The sequence below is a fragment of the Camellia sinensis genome, chromosome 2 (genome assembly GCF_055761805.1).
Source record: "Camellia sinensis isolate YWXY chromosome 2, ASM5576180v1, whole genome shotgun sequence".
Lineage (NCBI taxonomy): Eukaryota > Viridiplantae > Streptophyta > Magnoliopsida > Ericales > Theaceae > Camellia > Camellia sinensis.
The window spans coordinates 78,139,180-78,153,216 of record NC_138962.1 but is presented as its reverse complement, the minus strand read 5'-3'; positions in this window follow the sequence as shown (position 1 = coordinate 78,153,216).

Genomic DNA, 14,037 nt, shown 5'->3' with positions numbered 1-14,037 from the left:
ATCATACGTTTGTAGAGACATTGCATATATCCTATTGAATATCTTTTGAATATGGATTATTTTAGCATACATCTCATGAAATGTTTTTGATTGATAAATTGTTGAATTAATTGTTTATAACATTCATGTTGTGTTCCATATTGAGTAAAATATTTTATCACACTTGAGCATGTGGATTGAATTGATGGAAATGCCTCTTGATAATGTTATGTGATTAAATGAGATTGTTGCATCATTTCTTAATAAAACAAAGAGCATAAAACTATTTTCTTTTGCATATTATGTTATGCGTTACAACTTGAAAATTCTGAAAAATAGCATTCCAAACTCTTATTTGATCATTGAATTATTTTTCACCTTTTTAGTTTGTGATAAGAAGTGATTTGTGTTGTATTTTTATTGAGTAATAGTGATTGTTCTATGAATGCTACATTTACACAAAATAGAAAAGGGTAGCACTAACTTAGGGGGAGAAATCATTTTGCTAACATACTTGTTAAACCCTTTTCAGATGAACTCCTCATGAAAGAAAATTGAAGATTGAAAAGCTTCCATCTCTTGAACCTAAGGTATGCCTCATATACTCTCTTAAGCTTTTGAGGTAAAAATTCTATCTTATATCCCTTGAGCTAATACTGTTATTATTTTGATATGAAAAAGATTGATTATGCTTCATATGATTTGCAATGTATACTCTTTGATGAGCTCTTACCTAAAAATCATGCATATGCTTAAATATGTGGTATATATTGAAATTCATGATTTTTCTTGACATATGGATTGCTATACCTTGAACATGCTTCATTTTTTTGGAATTACATTAGCTCAATGAGATTTATATTGAGTTTAACCTATTACGAGCAATATTTGGTATTCTACATAATGCTTGAGTTATGATTGTTAAATCTTCTATATTGCATATTAGTATCCTTGGTAGATTGCATGTTGGTATCATTTTGGCATCCTATTTAATAATATTGACGAGAACATTTCAGTTATGAGCTTTCAGTTATCATATCTCCTATTGATTTTGCCAAATGAAACAAGAGGAAGAATTTAAACTTGATTATTTTTTAAAATCCCCTCAATTTCTATTATATTTTTGATATCAAACTTATGGGCTTGCATCTTCACATGTTACTATTTTTTTTTTTTTGCCCATTATTGTCAAATGGTATGAGCTTTAATTGTATGATCATTTTGTGCTATCATTTTTTTGGTATCATAGAGCTACCTTGACATGGATGATTATTTGTGTTATAATGAGACTTACATTCTTTTATCCTATATGTTGTACCATACTCCTTCCTTGTGCTTGATTTTGTTGAAAATGTCATCGGGAGAGAAAAAGAGACTTGATTGTTTTGGTATCTCTATACTTTTGGTATCTTAATTCTTACAACATGACCTTTGAGCTAATTAGTTGTTGATAATGTAAGAGGAAAATCGTTTTCCTCAAGGAAGAGTGACTTGAACTTTAGCTCCATATTTATGCTCTGGCTTGGCAACCTTGTTTAATCTATGCACTGCTACGTCTATTATAGTCTTGAGATTGGTATGCACTTGCTAAGAAATTGAGAATTAGATCATGTTTAAATGCTTTTCATATACTTATTAAAAATTTGGTCTCTCATTATTATTTTTTTGTCTGGGCTTAATTTTCTTATTTTTTTCTCTACTTTTTAATTTCATTTTTTAGTACTTAAACATAAACACAAAAAAAAATCAAAATAAAAATATTTACATAAAAAAACCAACAAAAAAAAAAACACCCTTCATTTTTTTTACGGCCACACGCCGATCAAAATAAACATAAAAAAAAAACCCTTCATTTTTTTCCTGCCATACACCGATCTTACTTACTCGCCTCTTCCATTGTTTTCTTTTTTCTTTTTATCACCTTGGGTGACCCTTGATGCCCTAGCCCCAGCCCCCGTGCTTTTGTCGAGCGCAAAGACTCCTTGCTGACTATCAAAGGCTAAGAACGACGTTGCTCTAAATCGGGCCATGGAGGTGGTCTTCCGTTTAAGCTCTTTATTTTTGACCTTCAGTGCGCCTATTTCTGCTCATGCGTACATGCGCTGGAGCAAAGCGAGTTGGGCGTTAACCTGATGGTGCTCACTCGTCCTGTTCTGCAGTTGGTGAGCCAATTTTGTGACTGCAGTCACCGTCTCTATACAGGACGTCAGTGTGAAATGATTGGCTTCAATGTCTGATTGAGCTATCATTATTTGCTCAATTGACATCACAGGAAGGTTGGGAAGAGTGGGAGCCGGGGCACTCGACCCATCAGCGCTTAAGGGATCATTCAGGTCCGGAAAGAGAGTAAGGGAACGGGACGAGGCCATGTAGTAGGAGAGAGAGATGTACTTGAAAGGAGGGTCATTTTTGGCAGCCTTTCTGCTTTGCTCAGTCCTCTATTCTGTCTCTCAAGGAAGAAGAAGATCGAAGAGAGTGATGCAGAAGAGATAGAAGAGAATGAGGTGAAGAAGAAGATGCAGACGAGTGTGATTAAGAAGAAGGCTGAAGAGAAGAAGACAAGGGGGGAATAATAGCCGAGGCAAGCGGCAATCGAGGAGAGCTACTTTTGTCGGCCAATAAAGCAAAAGCTAGGCCGCGTAGCAACCGCGTTTTGCGAAAAACGAGAGAGATGCGGGAGAGTTGTATGTGTATGCATGCATGTATATATATATGTTTTGAATTGTATAGATGTCATTTATCAGTATCATTTTCCTCATTCTCCTCCAGATTCTAACCCATGATTTCCTTTTGATAATGTCATAGGGGAAGAAAATTATATGATGTTTTGTATTATAGTATTATTTTGTTATGATGTTATGTATTTATAGTTTGATATCTTAGTCTCATATCATGTCTCTAATTAAAGCTATTTATTACACATGTGCTAACCTATGTATTTCGAAATGACTTTAGGGAGCATGACTTGAGGGGGAGCTTTTCTTACTCCCAAATAAAATTAAAACATTATTGTGTGCCATCATCAAAAAGGGAGAGATTGTTAGACTTATTTGTTTTGATGATTTATTTAATTATGTTTTAATTTATTTAGAAGAGAAAAATATAATCAAAATTTATTTTGATAATTTATTTGAAAGAGAAAAATAGAATCCAAAATTTATTTTTACGATTTATTTAATTATATTTTAATCAAAAATTTTTTTGATGATTTATTTGAAAGAGAAAAATAGAATCAAAATTTATTTTGTCCTATTATTTCTCACCTAAACCTTTATCCTAAATGTTGTTAGAATGTATTTAATAGTTGATTAAATTAGGAGTTCAAACAGCCCAAAACAAAGGTTCAAACAGCTTAGCACAGCAGCAGGCCAAAAGGTTCAAAAGATTCAAGTAGAAGATATTCAAATTAGTAATGATGGAAGTACAACGACTATAAACGGCTATAAAAGTTCAAAAGGTTCAAAAGGTTCAAGTGGAAGTTATTCAAATTTGTAATGATGGAGTGGAAGATATTCAAATTGGTAATGATGGAAGTACAACGGCTATGAACGACTATAAATTGTAATGATTACAACGGTTATAAACGGCTATAAATTCAAATGAATACAACGGCTATAAACGGCTATAATTTTTGTTATATATATCAAAACCTATAATGTAAACAAGTTACAAAAAAAACATGAAAATATTCTTTGATCTATAATCACTCACATCTATTCTCAGAAATTATACACTGAGCCTTATAGCATTAAGCTCATATTTCCTGTGTAAGATTTACAGAAAAATCAAAACTTCATTTTATATATCTATCTTTGAGAGATATTTATTGTAAACTTTCTTTGAAAGCAAAAATACTATTTCATCTTATAAAAGTGTTGCAAACACTGTATTCTTGAAATCTTGAGAGTGATTGTGAATCACCTAAGATTTGCAAGGGTTTGGGCTTGTGAAGTCTATGTAAAATCCGTAGAAGATTACTCCATTTGTGAAGAAGTTGCTAGCACCCTTGTGAAGCTAGAAGATAGTGAAAAATCTCAAATGAAGCTTGAGGAGTGGATGTAGCCTTGGTTGAAGCCGAACCACTATAAATCTGTTTGTCTCATTTTTCCTAATCTATTTACTTTCCTACTACTGCTATAGCTATCTAATATTCATGTGTTAATCATTTGATTTACCCTGTATGTTAGTTATACTTCATTGTTATTTTGCTTGATCATTTACTGCTAAGTTTATCATTGTGCTTGTTAATAATTTGTTGTACTAGTAGTTAATTTTATTGTGGTATTATTAATTTTAATTTGTAGAAACTTAATTCATTCCCCTCTTAGGTTGCTTTTTGGATAACATAAATTTAGATTATAAAGTTAGGGTTTTGATTGGGAAAGTAAAGTAGATTTGAAATAAATGAAGGAAAAAAAAAAATAGGGCTTTGATTTGGGGCTTTAAAAAATTAAGGTCATTCATTGAATAAAAAGAAAAAATCTTGAGCATGTCAAATTGGGAGGGCTTAATGGTCATTCATTGGAATCTTAAAGGAGATCGTCAAAGAGCAACATAAAAAATAAAAAAAATAAAAAGGTGGCAAAAGATCAGAAACAGAGCAGACTGCAGGTTGCATTGCAGCTCTTACAAATAGAGAACTCAAATGCATATATATATATATATATACAAAATAGATACAGATGTATGTATATATAGTATATATATCTTCAATTGCTTTCATTGTACATGATAATGGTTCTGCTTTGAAAATATAAATGGTGTTCATAGTTTCATATTGTTCATGGATATATAATTTCATGTAACATTTTTATTGTTGTTTTAGGAGAGTATTTATATTACTATTGGTGGTGTATTGTTGATGAATACAGTGACTCATCCTTGTTAGTAATCTACTTAATTTGATTTTCTGTATATGAAGTTCAACTCATACTGCATTAAAAAATAGGTGGGCAACAACACCACCCCTGCTTCTTAATGCATTGGATGAAGATGAATTGGAGATTGTGCATGAAAATGGGTAGGCAACAAATTGGAGATTGTTGCATAAATTAGAGATTGTGCATAAATTGGAGATTATGGATTTACTAATTGAGAAAAAAGAATAGAGAGACATAAGAATGAAATTTGTTCACAAACTAAATTAAGTCAGTAAGAGGCTAATCTTTGCTCTGTGCTGAATGCTGGAGGTTGGTTGATATTATAAATGATTTTTGCTGGTTGATATTTTTTTGTAGGTCAATGTCAACGTCAAATGCAAGTATGGCCAGCATTCATAAAGTTAGATTCAACAACTGCAATTGTCGATGTGGTAGCAAAGCTGCAGTTAAGATTTCTCAGTCAACGGATAACCCAAATTACTTATATTTTGTATGCCCCTACTTTGTGAATGGCTATAAGTTCTTTGAGTGGTGGATCCCTCCATAGATACAGCGTAATTTAAAGGTGGTCGAGAATGATATTCTTAAAGAACACATGGATGTCTTGTTTGCTCTTAGAGAAGTAATTATCTTGAATAGAGAGCTCAAAGACATGACTATGAAGAGTAGGAAACAATGTGAAGACTTGGCAATGGTGATTGAAAGAGTTTGTGATAAGTTGAATTATGCATTTGCTTTTATTGTTCTGTTGTTGTTGGTAGTTGTCATTCTAGTGTATTTAAAATAGTGTATGTAATGTAGGGTAAAATGAGTATGACTTCTATTGTAGGTTGAATGTGTATGTAATGTATGGTGGACCAATACCATTTTGTTGAAGTGATGATGAATGTAATGTTTTGTTTGTTTGTTTAATGAAATGGTAATGATTTTACCAATGGGGGTTGGTCTAAGTGGAAAGGGACTTGGGTCGCTTAAGCAAAGGTCTCTAGTTCGAGCCTTTGTGGATGCAGCAAACCCCCTTAGAAGAGGACCCCGCATATGCGGTAGCTTCCTCGGCGGATTAGTCCTGGGTCTAAAAAACCTGGGGATACCGTGGGAAACCTTAAAAAAAAAAAAATGGTAATGATTTTTTGTTTGAGGGTTGAATGTATGTAATGGCTTGTTTCTTCTTATCAGCTATGATCTTTTGGAGATACTAGTAAATAGTCAGATTTAATCTCAAAAACTTGGACCTTTCTCACTGAATCTAACAAAAGAAAATATATGGGACTTTGATTGTTGGCATCTAAAATTAAAATGTGGTGAGTAATTGATGATTACTCAAATGGAACAAATTTGAGTTTGCCTCAAATAGGAAGAATTGCCTCTTAATAGGCATGCATTGCATATACAAAACAGCAGCACTTTTTCTTCTTTTGTCTAGATTTGTTTAACAAACACATGTCAAATGGATTAGAACATGAACTAAATCTACATATTCTCACTGAATTGTCTCTTAATAGGCATGCATTGCACACACAAAATGGATTACAACACAAGTACGTATTCTCACTGAATCTACATACTCTTCTTTTGTGTTATTCTCATGTTGACTCCAAAAGCCCCAAGTTTTATAACAAATGGATTAGAACATGAACTTGGGGAAGAAAAAAAAAAGTAGATTTTGAGGCACAAATAGAAGCAGCAAAAAACCACAACAGCAGAGTATTTAAGCAATTGGATGCAAAATTCAACAACAAGTTCAAATACAATTCATCTTCTATGCTTGAAATTTGAAGTGCTTTCCACGTCTTTGTGTCCCATCTATACCTTGGGGCGGGGGACAAAACAAAAAAATAGCGGCGTCAGAAAAAAAAAAGCAAAACAGCAGAAGAAAAAAAAAAAAGAACAGCACAAAAAAACAACAAAACAGCAGCATCAGAAAAAAAAAAAAAAGAAGAGAGCAAAACAGCAGTGCTTTGAGCACCAAAATAGCAAAATAGAAGAAAAAAAAAACAAAACAAAACAACAGGAAAAAAAAAAAAAAAAAAAACAACAACACTTTGAGCACCAAAATAGCAGCACTTTCAGCAGCAAAACTGTTAGTTTTATGTATAAAGAAAGAGAAAGAATTGTGTATTGAATATGTATTGAATGTTATTTTGAATAAAGAGGTACACTCTCCGTTATATAGGAGAGAACATTACAAACATCATCATGCCAAAAGTGGATCCACTAACCGAAAGTAAAGGCACTAATCTAAAGCCTAAAGCACTAACATAAAATATATTAACAGCCCCCCTCAAACTCAAGGAGGATAGGTACTAACCAACTTGAGTTTGGAGAGAGTAACAAAACAGAAAATAAACTAAAAAATAAAATAGGATAGGAGACACTGTATGGTCGTGTCAGAGCGTTGTTGAAGACACTGTGTGGTCGTGTCAGACCGTGGGAGAAGATAAGGTCTGGACAGTTTACGAGGTCATGCCGGACCGATGTAGAAGCTAATCGGAATCAATGTCGAGACAGTTTACGGGGTCATGTCGGACCGTTGTAAAAGCTGACCGGAATCATTGTCGGGACAGTTTATGGGGTCATGCCGGACCGTTGTAGAAGCTGACCGGAATCAATGTCGGGACAGTTTATGGGGTCATGCCAGACCGTTGTAAAAGCTTGTGGTGGTGCACCAAGGAGGCGACTTAGGGAGTGCGCTATGGGGTGGCTTGAGTGGTTCCCATGGTGTGTAACTATGCTCACCATGATATATGTATAACCCCCCCTCAAACTCAAATAGGTGTGAAGATAGAAACCTATTGGAGGTTGAAATAAAGTGAGTGATAAAGGGGATCAAGACAGTGTACGGGGTCATGTCGGACCGATGTAGCAGACACTGTGTGGTCGTGTCAGACCGTTGTAGAAGACAGATTATGGGGTCATGTCGGACCGTTGTAAAAAGTCGCACCCTCAAAAGGTGTGCCCAATCTTGCAAAAGGCGTGCCATCAAAAGGCGTGCCCAATAAAAAGGTGTGCCGGACATGATGGCGAGGCGCGTGACTTGGCTTGCGCGCCCAGGTTGTCGTCTAGCGCTGAGCGGCGCACGATGCGCGTGTCTGCCTCGGCTATTTAACCAAGACGGAGGCTGAGGCTGAGGCTGAGGCTGAAACAAAAAAACCTGCTAAAATCCTCTGAAAAACTCTTCCTTTTCTGAGAGAGATACTCTGTAACACTCTGTTGCCCAGAAAATGGCTTCGTCTTCCCGTGGTCTGCTCACTCTCTTTCCCGACCTCAACGAGTCAACAAGAGAGATAATTGGTACGGTGGCCAGTGAACCTCAACCAAGCGCCTCTGGTTTTGCTCCGTTGAACTTTTCGATGCGGTCGGTGGAGCAAAAAATGGCGGTGCAAACTGATATTGAGGCAAATCAGTATACTTTGAAGTCATGTGTGGAGACCATGACGGCGGTCACAAACCTGTTGCACCGGCTGCAGAGTAGGACAAATGAGCTGCATCAGTTAAACGCCCAACTGGCTCTGCTCCAGTGCATGTATAAGGATGCGCGAGCAGAGATAAGTGTGCTAAAGGCGAAAAATAAGGAACTGAAGCGGAAGGCCACCGTTATGTTCCGATTTGGAGGTCCACCATATGCTGCAGTGGAGGAGCAGGGAGTAGTGATCATGCCCAGTGGAGTGGGAAACACGGAGGCAACACCGGCAAGGGCCGCCCAGGACGGAGGCAAGAAGAAGAGACCGGCGGCAGAGTAGAGAAGAAAAATCTCACCTATGGATGTGGTTGTGTTTGGGTTGGTTTGTTTTTTTGTTTTTTTTTTTTTTTTTGGTTGGTTGTGTAAAATTGTGATCAGGGCGAAGGCCCGAGATGAATAAAATGAGTTTATTTTGCAAATCTGAATGGCTGGAAGGTACAAGACTGAGTAAAAAAAAAAATTAGATGGAATGAAGAGAAGGTTGTGTTTTTTTTTTTTTTTTTTTTTTTTTTTTTTTTTTTTTAAAGATAAAAGGTTGGGTGGTGGAAAGAAGAAAAAGAATATATATATATATATATATAAGACAAAGAATGTTTGGGCGGTGGAAAAGGTGATGATGGTTTTGTGTGGAGGCATATACTGGCTATATTTGAAAAAACAAAATGTAGTGGACGTCAATATTAAAATAAAAAGAAAGGATGTGTGTGCTGGTGTATGCATGTGCTGTGTGCATGGTGGAGCAGTGTGCATATCAATGTGTGTGTATTTTATTTATTTATTTATTTATTTATTTATTATTATTATTTTTTTTTTGTCAAAGCTGCCGAGAGAGTGAGAGAGCTCTGTTAGAGAGAGAGAGAGAGTAATTTGTGGCATTGTCCAGCTGCTCTTCGCTTCCATGTACACCAACCAGGGCTCAATACTCTTATACTGATGATAAAAATGCGTCATATCCACCACCAAATCCTTCACCACAAACATAGGGTTGGGTCGATCTCGTTCTTGATCTTGATGAGGGCGTCGAGGAACCCCGAAAACCCCAGCAAACCTGAGCTCCAGGACTTCCAGATCAACCTCAAGGAATGCGGTCCCATGGTCCTCGACTTGTGGAGCTTCGACCTCCGATGCGTGGGCTCGGATGCATACCAGCTTCGCCGCCGGGGAGGACTGAACCCTAGATATTGCTCGACGGACCAAACCAGTCGCCGCAGTGGACGAGCAGTTCGTCGAGAGAGATCGGAAGGGTGGTGTCATGGCCGTGGACAACCATGGAGGCGGAGAAGACAAAGGAGGCAGTTGCGAGACTGGTATTGACGAAATGGGTTTCAAAAAGGAAGTGAAATTGGGGCAAGTCCCTCTCTTGAGATGCTCCGAAGCAGTGCGAGATGGGTTCAAAGCCGAAAAAAAGCAGAGTCGCAGAGAGTGCATTTGAGCTTGACAGCCTGTGGAAGAGTTGTCTCTGGGTTTCGAATCAAGATGGGTTCGAAATGTGCCCAGTACCAAGCTCCTTTCCCTTTGATCGCCTTGGTTCGAACCGGGACTAGACCTTCGTTGCGCTTGTTCACGGCTGTCACAGCCACATCTTCAGTGAAGGAAAGAGGAGTTGAAGATGAATCAACCATTGAAGACTGAAATTAACAAATGGGTTGTGATGAGTTGTTCTGTCAAAGAGTGTGGCGAAGTGTTTGTGGAAATGTTCAGCTGAATCAGAATGTGATGTTTTGAAGAAACAGAGAGAGAGTCGGGAAGGTCAGGGTAGCCCATGGGCTGAGAGGCTCCGACAAGAGCGTTCCAGTCGATCTTGGGGAACATGTGTCGAAGAAAGTCGAGGTTGAAAGCCACAGGCTTCTCGATCACTTTCTGGACTTCGATTCGGAGAGGGATGCCATTGGTGACCCCCTTGATGTTGGATGATAGCATGTTCCATGCCCATCATTGTTGCAGACATGGTGTTCGACGAAATGTCTTAGAGGGATTTTGGGTTTGCTTTGGCGAGGTGTTGAAAAACTCCAGCGGGCAGCGAAGGCATGGTTGCCGGCCGGCTGCCCGCCGGAAAGAAAGGAATATAGGCCTAAATCTTATAGCTCTGATACCATGTTAGTTTTATGTATAAAGAAAGAGAAAGAATTGTGTATTGAATATGTATTGAATGTTATTTTGAATAAAGAGGTACACTCTCCGTTATATAGGAGAGAACATTACAAACATCATCATGCCAAAAGTGGATCCACTAACCGAAAGTAAAGGCACTAATCTAAAGCCTAAAGCACTAACATAAAATATATTAACAAAAACATTTGCAATTTCAGCTACAAAATAGCAGCAAAACAGAACTTAGGTTTCAATTTGGTGAAGAAAGCACAAGAATGGGTTTTCTCGCCGGGGCTTTGGCTCGCGGTCGTCGGAGCTCTGGTATGCAGTGCAAATCTTGAAGGAGATAATAGTGAGGAAATGAGAGTGAGGATGATGTGCTGAGGGAGAGGAAGACAGACAGAGGGAGAAACCGAGAAGGATTTCGGGCGTTGATGTTTGCCACCGTCGATGTTCGCCGTTGATTTCACGAGATGGAGTCGTCGTTGGTGAAGAACTCAAGAGGGAGGGAAAAAGTGGGTGGGAAGATATGGGAGGGAAAATTTTAGCTCTGTTTTGCTGTTTTTGAATTATTTTTATTTATTTATTTATTTATTTATAAGCTAATCTGAGTCGTCAATTTTGAGTAGGGTGACGTGGCCCAATTTGGAATGTCACTCGGAGAAAATGATGGATAGGCAGACTGTTGAGGATCCTTGGTGGAGGATCTGGACTCAGCAAAATGAGCGTGGATCTATAGCCTTAAAGATCTATAAAAAAGACCTACGACTTGAATACTTTATATACTTTTTCTGTTTCAAAATAATGGTCATTTTTAGAAAATCTAATTTTTTTTGATTATTCAATTATTATATTTTAAAAATATTAATTTTTTAAAATTATTCTTTGATAGTATATTTTTTTGAGAATATTAATTGTCATAATTATACTTTTTGTATTATTAATGAATTTAAAAGAAGGGTAAAATAATAAATTCATATTATTTTATTTTTTAATTTTTAAAAATAGATTAATATTTGAAGATAATAAAAAAAATAAAGAATTAATATTTTAAAACAGAAAGAATATAAATAGTCGCAATTCACTGCTCTTGTCATTATGAGATTTAAGGAGAATCAAAGATACGCAACTTTATTTCTACATATAAAGAAGTTATTTTCGTAATTTAAACCCGTGAAGTTCATATAATAATAGAATAATTTATTGCAGTGCCAAAATCGATCTTGAAAACAGAAAAGAAAAAATTGCACAACGATCTTGAACTGTGGTTACGTTGGACAATTTCAATTTCGTAATTGCATCTTGAAAGTTACATTACATCTAAACTTTTTCTATCTCTCTCATAAGCCAACAGAAATTCATTATTGGAGCGTTTAAGTTGCTTTCTTTTAACCAATATTATATATACAATGACAGTTGTTTGGAAATATGTTATTTTAATAATTTTTTAATTAAAATATAATGTAAAAAAATTAGTATATTTGGAATAATTTTTTAATTTTTTTATAAAAAAAATATACAAAAAGTAAAAAAAAAAAATATAATTTTTTTGTATATTTCTTTAACTTTTTAATTTCTAACTTACCCTGAATGTTGTACTATGCTTTGATTCAAATCTTGCTCTTCACAAAATTTTCCCTTTTATATTGGGCAATTTGAGAAGTTAGGTAAAAATTAACTTTTAGCTTTTAACTCATTTCAAACCACATCACTTTTTATATTTTTCACACATAAAAAAATAAAAAAATAAAAAAAGGTAAACTTTCATCTAAACAAATAAATGAGTAATTTACTTGAACGTGTCATGCACTAACTCATTTTTTTCAAACTTTTTTGATTGAATTATTTTTTAAAAAAATATTTTTAACATTTAGTACAATAAAAAAAATTATATTCCTCTCAGCTGCTATATATATATGTATGTGTAAAACGAATGGTGATCCTGACTTGCTCGTGATGCCTCCCCTTGCATTGTCATCCCTTTAACAAACACGTATCAATATAAAATCCAAAAAATAAAAAATAAAAAATAACATACGTAAGAGAAATATTTAACAGAGCTCTCTCTGTATATATTATATATATATGTTGTGATCATAAAGATACAAAAGGAAAATGATAATTGTCACCAGATATTTGATCTCCTATTTTTCTTTTTCTTTTTTCACACAATAAATTGTACATATATACCTGTATAAGGCCTATTATATATGAAGGAAAATATGTGAGTAATCATATTACTTGAAATAGAAACAATTTGAATTGAATGCTTGGATTATGAGTCTCATTTGAAAAATCCTTACGCCAATTGAGAAGTTGCTAGAGTTTTTCAATATTGTATCCACATTCCAAATCCCTAGGTTCTATAATGGTGATCTAAGAGGGAAGAATGGAAAGAGAAATTCTGCAAAGATTTTTCAGTAAACTCCCACACCAATAATACGTATCTTTTTTTTTTTTTTTTTTTTTTTCTATATTAGATATATGATATATATTTCTGCAGATAGAAGTGGAATTGTAGACTCCCACAACAAGTCAAACAAACACTTCATTTGATAATTCCTTAATCATTTTATTTATTAAATAGTGTGAATTGTCTACAACCCATGTGGACGTTTCATGGGTTATGGATCTGGTCAAATCCGACCCAATTTCCAACATCTCTCACTTGTCCACATCATTGGTTACATTCACAATTGTCATTTTTCAATCTCTCATTTAGTCCACTTCTAATACAGAAAAATGGAGCGTGCGACCTGACGAGAAGGTATAAAGGTAGGAGTGCTACATTAAGCCACCATAAACTAACATAGCACATCACTCGAAAAATCTCGTCTACACCCCAAATTCATTAGCTCACTCCAGATCAAAAATTTTAAAACTCCTTGCAAGTCATAACTCATAAACATGCTTGACCTCAATACTATATATGTTCTCATGATTATATCATGATCTCAAATCCAACACAATCGCCTGGGCAATGAACTACAATACGAGGGTACGATTTCTGACAATCTTTCCCAGCCACTCATGTCAATTCGCTCAAACTTGACCGCTTTCCTAGACATGGTCCTCTAGATCATATTCATCGTGACCCTTGGATGACATGCTAAAATAGCGACATCAAATCATCATTTCATGACATAGTTCCAAGTTCAAGGGCATAGTGTAGGCCAATTATTGGCTTAACAGGGCTCACACAATGCTAGAGTAGGGATCCATCTAGCCACTCCTTTAAGTGATCGGCGGTAGCACATACAGTATGATATGTATGCTACACCGAAGTTTCCACTAGATTGGGTTTGTCAGCCTCTGTACCAACCCCGACCTATGATTTGCTTTAATCTTTGATTAAGAATGCTTAATAAGTAATTAAGGGGAAATTCTGAGTTAATTGCATGCGAATTGTGTTATTTGTGTTTGTATTTGTCTGTTGTAGAAATATTTATCTGTGTTTCTATTCTGTTTTGCGAATTGATCGCCTTATCGGCTACAGAATACTAAATTGATCGAGATTACGTGTTATTTAGGATTTTTAGAAAATTATGATAGGTTCAATTGAAATTCGATTTGGAACCAAATAATTAGAATAAAATAACACCCATTTGATTAGTGGTAAGCCTAGTT